We start from the raw sequence: 16,545 nt of genomic DNA on the forward strand, positions 1-16,545 counted from the left end.
TGGTTTTTATTCTGCATACAGAGTTGTAAAAGACTTGGGCAGCCTTTAGAATTCTAAGTTAACAAACAAATAATCCCTAGGGTATTTTTCACATGTACAATTGCAAAGCCATGGCCTTCTGGTAATATTGAATATTTGATCCATTTTAAAATGCTTAAATTTAAATTTGAGGTATTAGGGCATCTAAACATAATCAACTGCTATGGTAAATATTCAATTCCCTTGTGTATTAGGAAGTATTTAACTTTAAGCTATCAAAAGTCTCATCTGTGAAATCTAAAACCTTAAATGTCTACACAATTTAGAATTACCATTATGAATACATTGAAAACCTTGATTTCATTCATCTTTGAACTGCTACAACAAACAGGGTTTCCCTGACATATTTTGCTCTACGGAGCAAGGATAAGGTATTATATTGTATGGAAAGAGCTAGATTGGCATCTACCATTGCACTTGAGGAAGTGAGGTACATTAGTTGGTTTAGGACAGTGATGGCGAACCTTTTAGAGATTGAGTGCCCAAAAACTGCCCCCGCCCAGCCTGTCCCTCCGCTCTGCTCCACTCCCGCCCCAGCCCACCCCTGCTCCACACCCTGCCCCGCCTGCAGGGCCACCCACTGCCTCCATGGCCCGCTGTAGATTGCCCAGGTGGCCCAGCAGCACCATGGCGGCCAGGCCCTCCACCCGCATCCTGCAGCATCATCTGCATGCGATGGGGCACGAGGGCAGAGTCTTGTCCCCACTGCCTGGCTGCCATGTCCTTGGCTGTGCTGCTCTGTGTGGGCCGTGCCCGGGGGCGACTCTCCTCTGGGGGGGCTGCTGGTGAGGAGGGGTCTGTGGGAGAGGTGGGGCTGGGGCAAAGGCACGTGTGCCCGCAGAGAGAGCGCTGAGTGCCGCCTCTGGCACATGTGACATAGGTTCACCACCACTGGTTTAGGACATTGCTTATTTTAAACTTGGAAAAATAAAGTATCAATGTATCATTGAAATATAAATGTAAATACTCAATGCATAATTTTTTTTGGAATACTCTATTATTGCTTTCAAAAATTCCCTTTAAAAAGCTAATGCTGCTATATTTCTTGTTTTATTAGGTACCTGCTGTTTATTAAAAAGTAGAATCTCTTTTTATGTGTAATCTGGATAAAGCAAGATTTTATTCAAATAGATTTTCCTGAGATCACAGAGGTATCTCATCTTTGAGAATATGTTGTCTCTCCCATCCATGAAATTAAAGTATGATTCAGCTGTTTGAGGTAGATATGAACAAAAATGAAAATTCCTATTTAATCTTTTATTTTTATTACGCTTAAACATGCATTTTCTGTCATTCTAATCCTATAATTTGTCCAGTGTTGCCTTGGAAAGCACACAGATTAGCCATATATTTGTATTTCTCATTACATAAAAAGTTAAAATTCTTAAACCAGACATGCTAAACGGTAAAAAAAGAGAGATGAAGGATTTTTTTCTCCAGAGAACCTCACTGTGAGAAGCTATTGAATAAGATTATAAATAACAGCCTGAAACAAGGCTAGTTTATTACCAACATCACAATCTGTGAATGGCAGAAAAACACTCAATATTTTCCATCTTTATTTCAGTATAAATGTGGCTTGCATTTGATACATAGCAGTCACATGAGTTCTTTTGCAAAAACTACCTTAGGCTTTTTTTATTTATAATAAACCTATTTATCAGATATCCTTGGATGCCTATGTCTTTTGAAGATACTGATTTCTTAAAAACATTACAAATTCTGTGTCTATTTCACACGGTGAGTCATTAAATATTATTTTTTTAGTTAAAGCTTTATTCTCTACATATTCTCTTGATTCTGTATAAGAAACAGTAACATTCAATGTATATCAACTTCAAATAGCATCCTGGCCATACTTCCTGTTTTCTTCTGCCTCCCCATCATCCATATATCACACCCTATGCTTCTGGATGTATCTGGTCCCCAGATTCAGTATGGCTGTGTGGGAATTCAGCCCCACCCCACCCCCAGAGAAAGAAATATTTTTAGAAATATTTAAAAGGCAGAATATATTTCCCTAAAGGATTTTAAAGGCAGAAACCAACCCTGCCCACAAGTCTCTCTGTCCCAAACAGAAACCAAGTCTGCAGAATTGCAGATGTGATAATCTTGTCAGAAACTGGGATTAGGAAGAAAGGTCCCTAGAATCAACAATCCTTCACACCAAAAATCTAAGAGTCATCAGCCACAGCCCCAGGGAAGCAGGATTGACCTTTGGGACATAATAAGATTAACCCACCACCATCAGAATATCAGAAAGGCACACTCAGACTCAGGTCAAAGTTCATGCCACAGGAACAACTCCAAACAAAAGGCTCAAGAAGGTATAAAAACTCACTCCCTACATGTGCTCTCTCTCTTTTCTTCCAGAGGCATCTTTCTGTTTGGCTCTCCTCTTCAATAAACTGCAACCTTCCTTCTAAAGCAGTCGCCATGTTGTTTATTCCTGGCTTGGACTGAACCATGATGAAGACTTTTCCTTCAACAGCTGGAAGATACTATATAATGGAAAGTGCCGTATATATTATATAATATGTGACATATTACAATACTATGGGGTTTGAAAATCTAATTTACATATTTTTCTAGAAATGGCTAACTATTTACTTTTTAATTGACTAGAAAAAATAGTTATTTTTATTTCCACCAAAATAAAAATTACTGCCTTATAAAATGCAGTTGGATTTCTAAATGCAAATGTATATGCTCTCAATCCAACTTCCCAGAGACTATAGTCAACACAACTGAGAAAAGCTGGTTAAATTAAATTAGTTGAACAAATGAGCATAGACCAACTACTGTCTACTTTGGTAGGACTACACCAGAGCAAATGGTCAAAAAACGCAGACTTATACTGATAACAATTTCCATAAATCAAGAGAATAAAGTATTGATATTTCTTGGAAGAAGTTCCAAATCTACTTTGCCCACAAAATCACAGTGCTTTTAAAAGTGTTTTGCTAACATAAACATTTCTCTGCAATCTATCATTGCCAGACATTACTTGAAAAAGGCATCATGTAATTGCTGGAAAACCTTTTTAATCTTAATACACACATTTATTATTTACTTAACCTCAAATGTAAGATAATTTTCTAAAAAAAAGATAGGAAACAAGTGTAGACCAAGACTAGTGGGGGCGGGGGGGGGAATCCTGCATAACACTTTGCATAACATAACAGAAGTTTGCCAATTCCAGCTAAAACCAATTTCTTTTATAAACTGCATCTATTTTTTGTGTTTATTCCTACCTCCCTGGAGGCATACCCACATAAAATGAATTAACATATATTACTTAAAATGTACAGCCTGTAGAATAAAATACTCCTTTTATAAAGTCAATTGAGCTCTATCCAGTGGTGGGATTCAGCCAGTTCGCACCACTTCGGCAGAACCAGTAGCTAATTTTTTGTTGCCCAGGCCCAGAATGGACTTCCGGAAGTGGCATCCACACAGAGAACCAGTTGTTCACATATTTGAATCCCTCCACTGGCTCTATTTACACGTACATTCTATTCTCACATGGACCAAACTGGTTGGAAATGACATTTGGAGGGAGAAAGTGCTATTTAAACCAATTTGAGGTCCTAGAAGAATCAACGACTATGATCCAAGAATTGAATGAGAGGAGGAAAGAGATAAGAGGACAGAGTTCTAAAGAAGAAACAATGCCTGGTTAGATGTTACAAAAAAATTAAAACATATTACCCATCAGCTCCTTCGCAACAACTGCTTATCTGTAAGGCGTGCAGGCTTTTCAGCAGGAATGTCTAAGGTCTTTAGCACTTCCTGATATTTCTTTATTCAACAGCTTCTTTTGTTCTTAACTAGGGAATGTAGATGACCGTTCAAGTCAGACATGATAAAATATAGCCTCTTGTGATATACTGGAAGAGTCAGGTTATAGTGAAATAAATAATTTGCATTATTTTGTTGCCATCTGAAAACTTGTTAATTCTGGCAAAATAGGACCAACATAAGGCAGAAATTCTTTTTTTAGCGATTTAAATCATTCATATGAAACCACTGAGCTACAACAGACACCAGGGGCCCATCACCAACAGTGCTTTCAAGAAAAGCTACACATGCATAACATTCATAAGTGTTCACTGTCTTCATCCATCTGTCCATATTCCTATTTTTGCCTCAATGAAATGGATAATTTAGGTTGCCAAAATTCTTGGTCCCCCCCCTCGGATTATGTCCTACAGATACATAATAAGCTCTATTCCACCAGAGTTTATTGAATGTACATTGAATGTGGCTTGTTGGCCATATCTTAGATATGCCTAAAGACCGGCATCCAAAAATTACACTACTTTGGATACTTTCTGGAGGAAAGAAAAAAATGAGACTGATCTAAAAAAAAAACTGGCATCAAAGCCTTAAGGAATATTTTAAGATTATTAATGTCCCTTGGGACGATGCTGAAGATGCTACGAATGATTGAAACTGCAGGAAAACATTTGCTGCCCGATATACTCTGTACAAGACCTAATGATAATTCTAGTAGAATGGAAATGCAATGTCAGAAAGCTTGCACCAGATGTGTCTTTGATCAAAAGTTGATCAAAAGTACGTAACCTTTAAATTATATAAATTTAAATTTAAATTATATAAATTTTGACTCCTATTTAAGGACTGGCTAAAGATACTTGCTGCTTAAATGCTGCACTATGTTAATTCACCCCTCATTTCATTATGTCCATAATGAGGCAAGTTATATTGTCATATGAGATGGAACATCCCATAAGTATATTTTCTTATCCTAGGCAATAAAAATGCCATAACTAACTAATTACCTATCAGTCTGCTTCCTTCTGTATCACCCAGAATCAGCAGTCAGAAGTGCTAATTTCATTTTGCCTACTGATAGAACTGTCCTGCACCACTGAATCTTTAAACTGCAAATGGAGGTAAGCTGCAAGGTTCAGATCAAAGAAAGGATTTCTATTGCAAGTGCAAGTGACCCCATGAGCTGCAACTTAAAGGGCTTCTAGAAGTTTATCCCATTGATTTAAACCAGAAGGTTAACTCTGCTTGAGCTTCACCATTCTGATGTTTGCTTGAATCGAGGATGAGATAAATATGAGAAATGCACATGCATCTTTTTAAAGCTGATGTAATTCCATATAAATATTGCTTTAATATAATGGCTTCTCATGTCTTATTTCTTTAGGGAGAATATTTATTATGCAGATCCATTGTAAATGTGCAGTGGGGACCCCGCTTAAAATATTCTGGGAATATAATGGCCACTGCTGTAAAATATTTATTCATTTACAGCTTTAATGTAAGTACAGTACATTAAGAAATAATGCATATGAGTCAAACTACAAAGGCTAGGTTGCTAACACATTTCATCCTCAATGGCAACCTTCACTGAACTTTTAAATCATACTTGTAATATAGAATTCAGTTCAAAATTTATTATAGTACATAAAGGTCTTTGCGTGCATGATAAGCTGCTTTATGGAGATGGAATGTGATCTTGTTACATTAATACAAAAAGTAAGCTACTTTTGCATTAAAAGAATAATACAAACATTATAGCTGATGACATTAAAATGGACATCACACACAGACATTTATATAAAATACCATACCTTTTTGAAACTATTTGATCAGTTGCATTCCTTTATATTGTCTTTTTGAATGTATTGTTTTCCATTAGGATTAACTTTTATATGATCTGTTTGAAAATTGTGCCAGTGATACTTTCTTGATACAATGAACATTACATTTTTTCCTATTTAGGTAGCATCATATAATTAAGTTAAACTAGGCATAAACCACTGTAAAGTCAGTCTTGCACAACCTTTGTAAAGCCTTGCACAGCACATTCTTTGACTGTATTGCACCGAACCAGTGATTAGCCATGAATAAAATCACATTTGGTTGAGTTGAATTCCCACACCAAACTGAAACTTAACTTCTGATTTACAAAGGTATATCTAAAGAGATCTCAATTGTGATCTATGAATTCAGCCCTTTTGATTTGCAGTGTCCTATTTTTTCTATGTCACTTTGGAACCAAACACCTCAGATTTGCTTGTGAGATCAAAACAACAGTAAAAGTGTAGAAAAGTTCATCTATTTGTCTCGTTCTCCCTGAATTTAGAGGGATATAGCTAAATTACTATTTGTTTTTCTCCTACTCTGAGCATAAAGATAGCTGTTCAAGCATTATAGCCATGCAATTTTCATTTTTAAAGAATTAAGCAATAAACCTGTTTTTGTGGCTGTTGTTAGTTAACACATAGTGTTAATGCATTAATCATGATAGGTGTCCTTCAGGTATTTCATTCAGAAATCTCCATGGGTTTCAGAGACACAAATCAGTCATTATCACTGCTTTTGTTATATCCAATTTATACAAATGTTACCCTAGAACCAACTGGGTAGTGTGAAACACTATATGCAACATAGACAATCTGCCCCAAACTGAGTTTATTAATGCCCTGTACAATAACCAAGCTGTGGCTTGCCTAGTTGCATTTCATATTTTCATGTCCCATTTCATTAGCTGTATTTCACCTGTAATTGGGATGAATGGGATCATGCTCTGTGCTCCTCCAGTGAAAACATTGCTTTGTTAGTGTAAATATTTCCAAATGCAGGTATTAAACCAGCAGCATTTTTAACCAAACAATACAAATAAAGAAGAATCTACATGAAATGGAAGTTAATGTTGCACAGTCGGATTTCATTAATTAAATTTGTCTTGTAACAGCAACATGAATTATTCTTAGCACAGATGATCCACATAATAGGGGGAGCAGTGGCAAAATATTTCAGAATATTGAATAAACAATATTTGCTTACAGAATGATTGATTAATTACTAAAGAACAAAATAGGTACTTTCTTTTGAAGTTATGATATAGCAGAGAGAGAGACACGCCCTTTTGTATTACCATATGAAGAAACAAAATCAAATTCTCTTCTGCCTATTGCTTTTACTGTCCTTTTTTCATCTGGAAGGTTCTCTTTTTTTGAGGAGATGAAAAGGAAAGTGATAACGGAATAACATAGCTTTCTTTCTTAATTCATATTTTCAGAGAGCCATGCTATACTGTCAGGCTTCTCTGTGATCCATTAAGCCCATAAAATCAGTTGTATCCAGAGGGGGGAAATCAAAATTATGACAGATCATCATGGTGTTGCAATACATTATTGCTTTTCATACAGGTATGGAAAGGGAGGAGCTTACAGCACAATGCTGCAGCCCTCCTTTTGACAAAAGCAGGGAGATCCTGTGGATTTCTATATACAAAAACCCACCAAAATATAATTTTTAATATGACCCCAGAGAGACTTAAGCAATAGTCATACAAATTGTGATTAGATTAAATGTTAATTAAATTAGAAGACATTATACATTACATTGCATTTTTATCTTGGCCTCCCTTTGCTTTGTACAGCTCCCAATATATAAATCAAAGGCCAATTGCAGCTTTCAGCCTGATGGATCTGCAACTGTAAATATTGCAATTTTCAAAATATTTTGGAACGATTTTTTTAAAGGCTATTTTCCAAGTCAGATGATTGGAAAGATGCCTTTTTCAAGGTTAAGAAAAAAAAGGCTTTTTCAAGCTTAAAAACACAATTCATGTGCTAGGGTAAGGGATTCCCTCCAGCTTCACTAGCCTAAGTTGAAAGATATACTTGATTATGGAAATCTGAGTTCCTGTGGAGATTGTGGCAGGATGCTTCCCAATCATCCATCATGGGAGCTTGTCCCTGTCATGTAGGTTCAAAATATATGAATTTCATATAGACACCTTCTCTTCTCTATAAGGTGAACAGTTGAGTCAAAGAGCTGAGGCAGAGACAATGTGTTATTGGGCATTTTTGAGCTGCTGTAGTAGAATATAATGGAGCATTGTGAGTGCTAGTTATTGGAAAATTTGCTGTTTTTGATAAATAAGTCACTGTATGTTCGTGGGAAAAGGAAAATGGCAGAGCTTGAATAGAAATTTTAAAACTTCTAAAGACATGACTATTCAATAAATTAGTGACTAGGATCAGAAAAAAACAAAGAAGGAAAGAAAGAAGGAAGGAAGTGGGATCATGGGTAACAGAGGAAAGATTTCATCATAGAGCAAACATCTGAATACTAAGCAAATTTACCCTTTACACTGGCAGCAATGCATGTGTTCCCAGTGACAAGGACCTCAGACTATCTTTTCACCTACCCTATAAGTACATTTACATAATTCATACCCTTATATACATCCAATATTAAAACTTTTTTTTAAAAGAAAAAGTGGTTCTCTCATTCGCTTTCCCTTTCTCACAGAATCATAAATAATCTCTAACTTCTCTTTGAATAATAAAATCTTCCCCTGGCTTTCATTAGAAGTTTTATACTTTAAATTATTGTTACAGCTTAAAACTGAAACTCAGTTTATGAGGCATGATAAACTGGTTTTATTCTTTTTGCTCAGTTTTTGAAAGTGTCCTTACATTCATTACCCCCTTGTACTACAGTCGGGCTGAACGATGTAATGTGTATTTAATTGTTCTCAATTTATGTTCATCTTAATGTAACTTCATTATTTACTTCATTACAGAAGACTAAGAATGACATTTTCTACAAATCCTCTAGTTTGTACATACTGTAAAACAAAATGTGTTCTTTTGAGATGAAAATGGAAATCCTTTAAGCTTTCTATAGTAACTTTATAATGGTTGAAATTAAACTCTAAAGAGATTTTATAAGAGAGAGAGAGAGAAAGTAAAAATCAGTGTTAATTTTATTTAAGTGTGGTAAAGAATTTGCATACAGTAAGTAGAAGTCTTCCTTGGTAAGGAATTGGTTGGGATCCAGATAGGCTGCCATTTGAACAAGGAAGAAAGAGGAATTTTCATCAGTTTCCTTTGTCCTTGGGATATAATAAAGCCATCTCCCACATTGTATCAAGTGTTCCCACCTTCCAGATTAGATATTTCCAGGAACTTTACAGGGAAAGAGAATAATTGAAAATGATCTTATATTTCCTTCAGTAATCTATAGTATCAAGAGGGGAGGGGAAACCCCCCCATCAAGATAGTGGCTGTGAACGTGTATCACTTTTGCATGCATGTACAAAAGGACGGTGCTTTGATCATGCTGCCTCTTCAACTTCGCCCTGTCTGACCTATCTTATCCAACATAAACCCCAAAAGAGCTAGAATTGAAAATAAAACTCTCCTGATTAAGAACATGAGACTAATTCATAGGAATAAATTATATGGGAAAGGCCTTTCCTGAAATAGCCTGGCTCCACTCTGAAAGTCATAAAGGCTGAGCTTATACTACAAATAACTTGGCTTCTCAAAAAATAAATTAAGATGCTTAATCTGTATGCTGTCAATACATATTCTGAAAAGTAACATCCAACTCAGAATCCATCACGTTGTCATGTTTATTGTGCTGTTATTATTGTTATTATAAACTGGTGTTTCCATTTTTTTTTAAATGTCCCTTTAAGTCATTATTTGACTCCTGGCAACAGTATGGACAAGACCTTGCATTTTTATTAGCAAGATTTAAGAATCTTTCTTCCTAAGGCTGAGAGAGCATGGATAGCCCCAAATTACCCAATTGGCTAAGGCAGAACTAGAATTCATGTTCCCCGGTTTCTAGCCTGGTACCACTACACAAAATTGGCTCTATTGGTGTTTCCAATAAGACAGAGGCCCCCAATCTTTTGGGCACCAGGGACCAGTTCTATGGAGAAAGATTTTTCGCAGACAAGACGGGGCGTGGTTTCATGTGCTGCCTGCATCTCGCGGATAGGGCTTTGCTTGTTTGCGCAGCCTGGTTGCTGGCATGCCGTGGCTCGGTGTTGGTCCACGGACCGGAGGTTGGGGACCCCTGCAATAGGATATCCTAAAAATTGGCTGGCTTTCATCTCTTCATTCATACCTGGAATGGTTTCATATAGAAAATTAATACTTCTTCTTAGCCTCAATTTCTCCTCTGAAAAAAGAAAACAACTTTCAGAATGGTTTCTAAGAACAAAATGTATGTATGATCAAACTTGTTCCTGTTCTTGTACTATGGGTAAGTAGGCATTACAGCGAGACAGTGATAAGGGCAGGGTAACCATTTTATAAGTACATCTTGCATTAAATAGGGAAGGGTGGTTAAACCATATGACCTCAAAAACTTTGTAATCATGTGTGGTATATGATTACAGTCTAACTAGGAATATTGAAATCATTATATCAGAGTTTCTTGAAGCCCTACCTGCCAGCATTCTCTGATTTGTTTTTTTGGTGATCAGTTGCCATTTTAAAAAGCATTTTTTTAAAAAAAAACATTATTTAATTTCTTCAACCTTGTACTCTCCAGCCTCTGGTAATGTTATAAGAGTGCAGAAAATTGTGTTAGGTGCTATGCTCAGGATTTTCAAGCGTGGCAATTAAGAACAGATAAGTTTAAATGTCAGAGCAATTTCTAACCACTGAGCTTGCCATCTGTAACTCCACTAGATTAATATATGTAAATGGGTCTGCTGGGGTGGAAGAGACAGATATAATCATAGATGAATGCTAATAAGCATCTTCAACAGCCCAAGTTATATCTAGCATTTATCGTTTGAGTGGGCTCAGTCATAAACAAGCTACAGAGGAATTGCAGATGTTCTGAGCCATTGATAGAAAGTATAACCTTAAACTTACTGGGTTTTTTTTTCTGAGTTAGTAATGCTATCAAGAGCCAGAATCGAATAGTGAAGTATTGTCATGTCTATCTATTCCAAGTGACATAGTAGAATGTCTACTGAATTGGTTGTAACTCACTGTTAGTTTATTCTGACCCATAAGCTGTTACTATTTGTGGCATTGGATAGTAAAGATATTAGTAAGGGTGCATTATAAAATTGTTCTTCATTTACCAGGTTTATGGATGGGGGAATATTTCAGGATTTTTGTTTTTGCTATAACATTTTATTACAAATGTTTGATGGAAAATCAACAACACTAAAATTTGGTAGTGAAATCAGACGAACCCATGCCCAGCATGCTACCACCCATACGTTATAATATTTTTTCTCAATCTTTTAGAGTTTAGACAACATTTAAGAAGTATGGGCCTCACCCCCCCCCCCAAAAAAAATTGTATGTTGGCTAGTGATTTCTGGGAGTTGAAATCCACATATCTTAAAGGCTCTGAGATTCAGAAACAGTGCACTGTACAGGCCCAGCCTTGGAATCATAAGGAAGCTTTTAGAACAACTGTATCCCTTAGACTAACTATCACATCCTCCCATTAATTATTCCTAATGCTCTGATCCATGCTATATGACTGGAGTGAGGAGCTACCTATTTGTTTTCCTAAGCTGTCAAAAGTTTAGCAGATTCTAAAATATGAAAATGGTGGTTCCCAATAACCTGGTACTGATAACAGTGTATATGTTGCTTCGTGCTTATTAGTTTCTGTTGCTGTGAGAAAAACCAGCCAATTGGGAAGGTTTACTACTTCAAATTGTTATTACAGCCTTCTAAACTCTTTAAGTGTCAGGATCAGGTCTCATATAGTATAAGGAGAAAATAGAAAGCAGAAAATGGAATAATTTCTAGAAGGAAGAAGATAGCAGAGTTGACGATGAAAGACATATTTTAAAAGGTAACGATAAAGACAGAATTTGATCAGATACTGCTAAAAACAGATGAAAAGTTGATTAAGAAACTCTATAGATTTTTGTTAAACTTAAAGATAGAGGAAGAACAAGTAAAAGAAACAATGATAACATGGGCAAAGAACTTTGGATATAATATAGAATTAGAAGATTGGCAAAAGTTGTGGGAAAGAAATATTAAATTAACTAAAGCAGTGGCATATAAAGAAAACTTATATAAAATGTTTTACAGATGGCATATGACACCAGTGAGATTAGCAAATACTTCAAACAACTGTTGGAAATGCAAACAAAGACCAGATACTTATCATATCTGGGGGACATGCCCTAAATAAAGCAAAAAGATTTTGGGTTAAAATACATTTATGGTTGGAGAAAATGACTAAAAAACAAATAGACTTTAAACCAGAATTATTTTGTTAGAATAATAGGAGCTAATTATGAGAAAGATTGCAGATATTTAATACTACATGTACTAACAGCAGCAAGAATTGTATTTGCCCAACATTGGAAAAATGAAAATTTACCAGCTGAAGAAGTACTAATTAAGAAAATTCTAGAGTGTGCAGAAATGGATAGATTGACTTTAAAGATAAAAGAGAAAGAAGACTCAGTGTACTTTAGAACATGGGATAATTTCTATCAATGGCTAGAAAAACGAGTTAGAGAGAAAGGAATGTGATATGTAATTTTGAATATATATTAGCAAGAAGAAGGCTATTGAGTGATTAATTAACATATTGTTTATGATAATTAACTATTATTTATTATTGTTTGTTAAACACATGAACCAAACATTATGCTGTTTGCTAAATATTGAGAATGTTATTTGGAAAAACCCCAACCCTAATCCTAACCCTAACCCAAATCCCAACCCCGACCCCACCTTATTCCTAATAACTAGGAAAAACTAACAAAATCTATATAAAAAAGATTTCCCCTATCCAGTCATGTTCAGCTCTAAGGGGTGGTGCTCATCTCCATTTCTTAGCCAAGGAAGCTAGCATAATCTGAAGACATTTCCATGGTCATGTGGCCAGCATGGAATGCTGCTACCTTCCCACCAAAGTCGTACCTATTTATCTACTCACATTTGCATGCTTTAAAATTGCTAGGTGGGCAGGAGATGGGATAAGTAATGGGAGCTCACCCCATTGTATGGTGCTCGGGTCTGAAACCTGGGCTATCAGCTTTGCAGCTGACAAGCTCAGCGTTTTTAACTGCTGAGCCATCGGCACCCTCTTATCTTTAAAAAACAGCAAACATTCCTTCTTATGTGGAAGTACCATTACTTTTATGGTTGATATTGTTTTGGATAAATCACCTGGTTAAACCTCTTTCTCCCAGTGTTTTTCTTTCTCTGTCTCTCTCCCTGTCTCTCTGTATCTCTCTGTAAAAACTGTATTGCCATTTTCGAAATATTTCCTATTTCCAAATAGAAGCAGATGATTGCATTTCACCTTATTTTTCATAGCACAAGATTTTGTTTTATACTGTATTTTCCAGAAGAGACTGAATCATTATAAAATTAAATGAGATGCTTTAGCTTTATGTTTCGAATGAAATACACTATAGGAAAAATTATTCAACAACCAGATTTCAGTGGCTATAAAAGTACTAATAAGTAGTTTCATAAATCTAGATAACTGTTCTACTAGTTTGCACTGCCTCATATATTTCAAGAAGTATTCAAAAGTTTAGCCTTATTGACAAGCTAAATATTAAGAAATAGTTGGCAAAAACTTTCAGTGGAATAGCAATTCCAATCACACAGTTTATAGTACTGCAATAAGCTTCTGTGGCACTTTATATAAAATAATTAAGAAGATAAGATAACCTTTATTGTCAATAATCAATAATTGGCTCATTTATTGGTCCCTGTAGCTCAGGGATGTCAAACTGCTGGCCCATGGGCCGGATGCGTCATGCCGAAACCGTGCCTACCTCAGCTCCGGCAATGGGGAAAAAGTCGTGATATGTTGCGACATGTCACATGATGTGGCGAGTTTGACACCCCTGCTGTAGCTTATTTAGTCAAATTTGCTTCCCTTCCTTTTTTTTGTGTGTGAACATATTCCCTATTCTTAATCCTAATATCTCTGAAGTATTTGGAGAAGCAGGGCTGGTAGAGAGATTTCATATTCTTTTTTAAAATTTCTGATTTCTCAGTTGTCTATTTTTGCTGTGTTAAATTGCCTTGAGAATCTAACTCCAGTCTTTCTTTGATCTTCTAATTTTGCCCGTTGCTTTGTAAATGCAAGAAAAACCCTGGAGACTTATTAATCTCTGGGGGGAGCTTCCAAGTTTCAGACTGTGTTGGGATCTTCAAAATTTGTTTTTCCAAGGTTTGGTTGGTTGTTGTTAGTTGTTAAGTCATGTCCGATCCATCGCGACCCCATGGACAATGTTCCTCCAGGTCTTCCTGTCCTCTATCATCTTCTGGAGTCCATTTAAGCTCATGCCTACTGCTTCAGTGACTCCATCCAGCCACCTCATTCTCTGTCGTCCCCTTCTTCTATTGCCCTCAATCTTTCCCAGCATTAGCCTCTTCTCCAGTGAGTCCTTCCTTCTCATTAGGTGGCCAAAGTACTTGAGTTTCAACTTCAGGATCTGGCCTTCTAAAGAGCAGTCAGGTTTGATCTCCTCTAGGACTGACCGGTTGGATTGCCTTGCAGTCCAGGGGACTCGCAGGAGTCTTCTCCAGCACCATAGTTCAAAGGCCTCAATTCTTTGGCGCTCAGCCTTTCTTATGGTCCAACTTTCACAGCCATACATTGCAACTGGGAAAACCATGGTCTTGACTATACGTACTTTTGTTGGCAGGGTGATGCTTCTGCTTTTTAGTAGGCTGTCTAGATTTGCCATAGCTTTTCTCCCCAGGAGCAAGCGTCTTTTAATTTCTTGGCTGCAGTCCCCATCTGTAGTAATCTTGGAGCCTAGGAAAATAAAATCTGTCACTACCTCCTCGTCCTCCTGCTCCTGCTCCTGCTCCTGCTCCTGCTCCTGCTCCTGCTCCTGCTCCTGCTCCTGCTCCTGCTCCTGCTCCTGCTCCTCCTCCTCCTCCTCCTCCTCCTCCTCCTCCTCCTCCTCCTCCTCCTCCTCTTCTTCTTCTTCTTCTTCTTCTTCTTCTTCTTCTTCTTCTTCTTCTTCTTCTTCTTCTTCTTCTTCTTCTTCTTCTTCTTCTTCTTCTTCTTCTTCTTCTTCTTCTTCTTCTTCTTCTTCCTCCTCCTCCTCCTCCTCCTCCACATTACTGTATATAAAATTATATATATATCCAGGAAGATTCACCTGAGTCCTACGGGAGAAGGGCGGGGTATAAATTTAATAAAATGAAAAAAAATAATGAAAAAAAGCAGCTGACAGCTATTGACCTGGAACAGCCCAGTGGAAGGTAGCATGTAGTTCAGATTGAATTCTTTGCAACTTGTTTCCAAGCTATCTCAGTCCACACATCTTTTTTTTTAGACAGTTTAGACCAGTGGTTCTTAACCTTTTTGAACGAATCGCCCCCTTGAGCCAATGAGGAAGTTGTCATCGCCCCCCTCCCCCAACATAACCTCTCAATCACAATATAGGAAATAATTCTTCAATTTATGCAAACACTTTTTTTGTTTTCTTTAAAATTGTCATCAGGACATTTCAATGCAAATAATTTATTTCCAATCTTTNTATTTATTCAAGACACTTAAATGTAATGACCACTGAAAACAAAATTCAATTGCAAGAAAGTGAAATGCCCCCCCAACAACAGTAACATTTAATGATTGAATTACAAGTGAAATTTAAGATGCAAAAAGAAATATAAAAAGGGCATAAGAACAAACCACGATGCAGGAACTAAGAATTTCAAGACGAAAACTCTGAAACTCCCCCCTTCTTTCTCCAGGTAAGGAGAGAGAGAGAGAGAGAGAGAGGGAGAGGCACTTGCGCTTCCTCTCTCTCTCTCTTTCTTCTCTCTCTCTCTCTCTCTTTTTCTCTTCCCCCTCTTCCTCTCTCTTTCCTCTCCCTTCCTCCCCCCTTCTTTCTCCAGGTGAGGAGAGAGAAAGAGAGGGGGAGAGAGAGGCACTTGCGCTTCCTCTCTCTCTCTTTCCTCTCTCTCTCTCTTTTTCTCTTTCCCTTCTCCCTCTCTCTTTCCTCTGCCTCCCTCCCCCCTTCTTTCTCCAGGTGAGGAGAGAGAGAGGGGGAGAGAGAGGCACTTGCACTTCCTCTCTCTCTTTCCTCTCTCTCTCTCTTTTTCTCTTTCCCCTCTCCCTCTCTCTTTCCTCTGCCTCCCTCCCCCCTTCTTTCTCCAGGTGAGGAGAGAGAGAGGGGGAGAGAGAGGCACTTGCACTTCCTCTCTCTCTTTCCTCTCTCTCTCTCTTTTTCTCTTTCCCCTCTCCCTCTCTCTTTCCTCTGCCTCCCTCCCCCCTTCTTTCTCCAGGTGAGGAGAGAGAGAGAGGGAGAGAGAGGCACTTGCGCTTCCTCTTTCCTCTCTCTTTCTCTCTATCTTTTTCTCTTTCCCCTCTCCCTCTCTCTTTCCTCTCCCTCCCTCCCCCCTTCTTTCTCCAGGTGAGGAGAGAGAGAGAGGGAGAGAGAGGCACTTGCGCTTCCTCTTTCCTCTCTCTTTCTCTCTATCTTTTTCTCTTTCCCCTCTCCCTCTCTCTTTCCTCTCCCTCCCTCCCCCCTTCTTTCTCCAGGTGAGGAGAGAGAAAGAGAGGGGGAGAGAGAGGCACTTGTGCTTCCTCTCTCTCTCTCTCTTTCCTGTCTTTCTCTCTCTCTCTTTTTCCCCTCTCCCTCTCTCTTTCCTCTCCCTTCCTCCCCCCTTTCTCCAGGTGAGGAGAGAGAAAGAGAGGGGGAGAGAGAGGCACTTGCACTTCCTCTCTCTCTCTTTCTCT

The sequence above is a fragment of the Protobothrops mucrosquamatus genome, unplaced genomic scaffold (genome assembly GCF_001527695.2).
Source record: "Protobothrops mucrosquamatus isolate PMUCROS unplaced genomic scaffold, P.Mucros_1.0 scaffold707, whole genome shotgun sequence".
NCBI lineage: Eukaryota > Metazoa > Chordata > Lepidosauria > Squamata > Viperidae > Protobothrops > Protobothrops mucrosquamatus.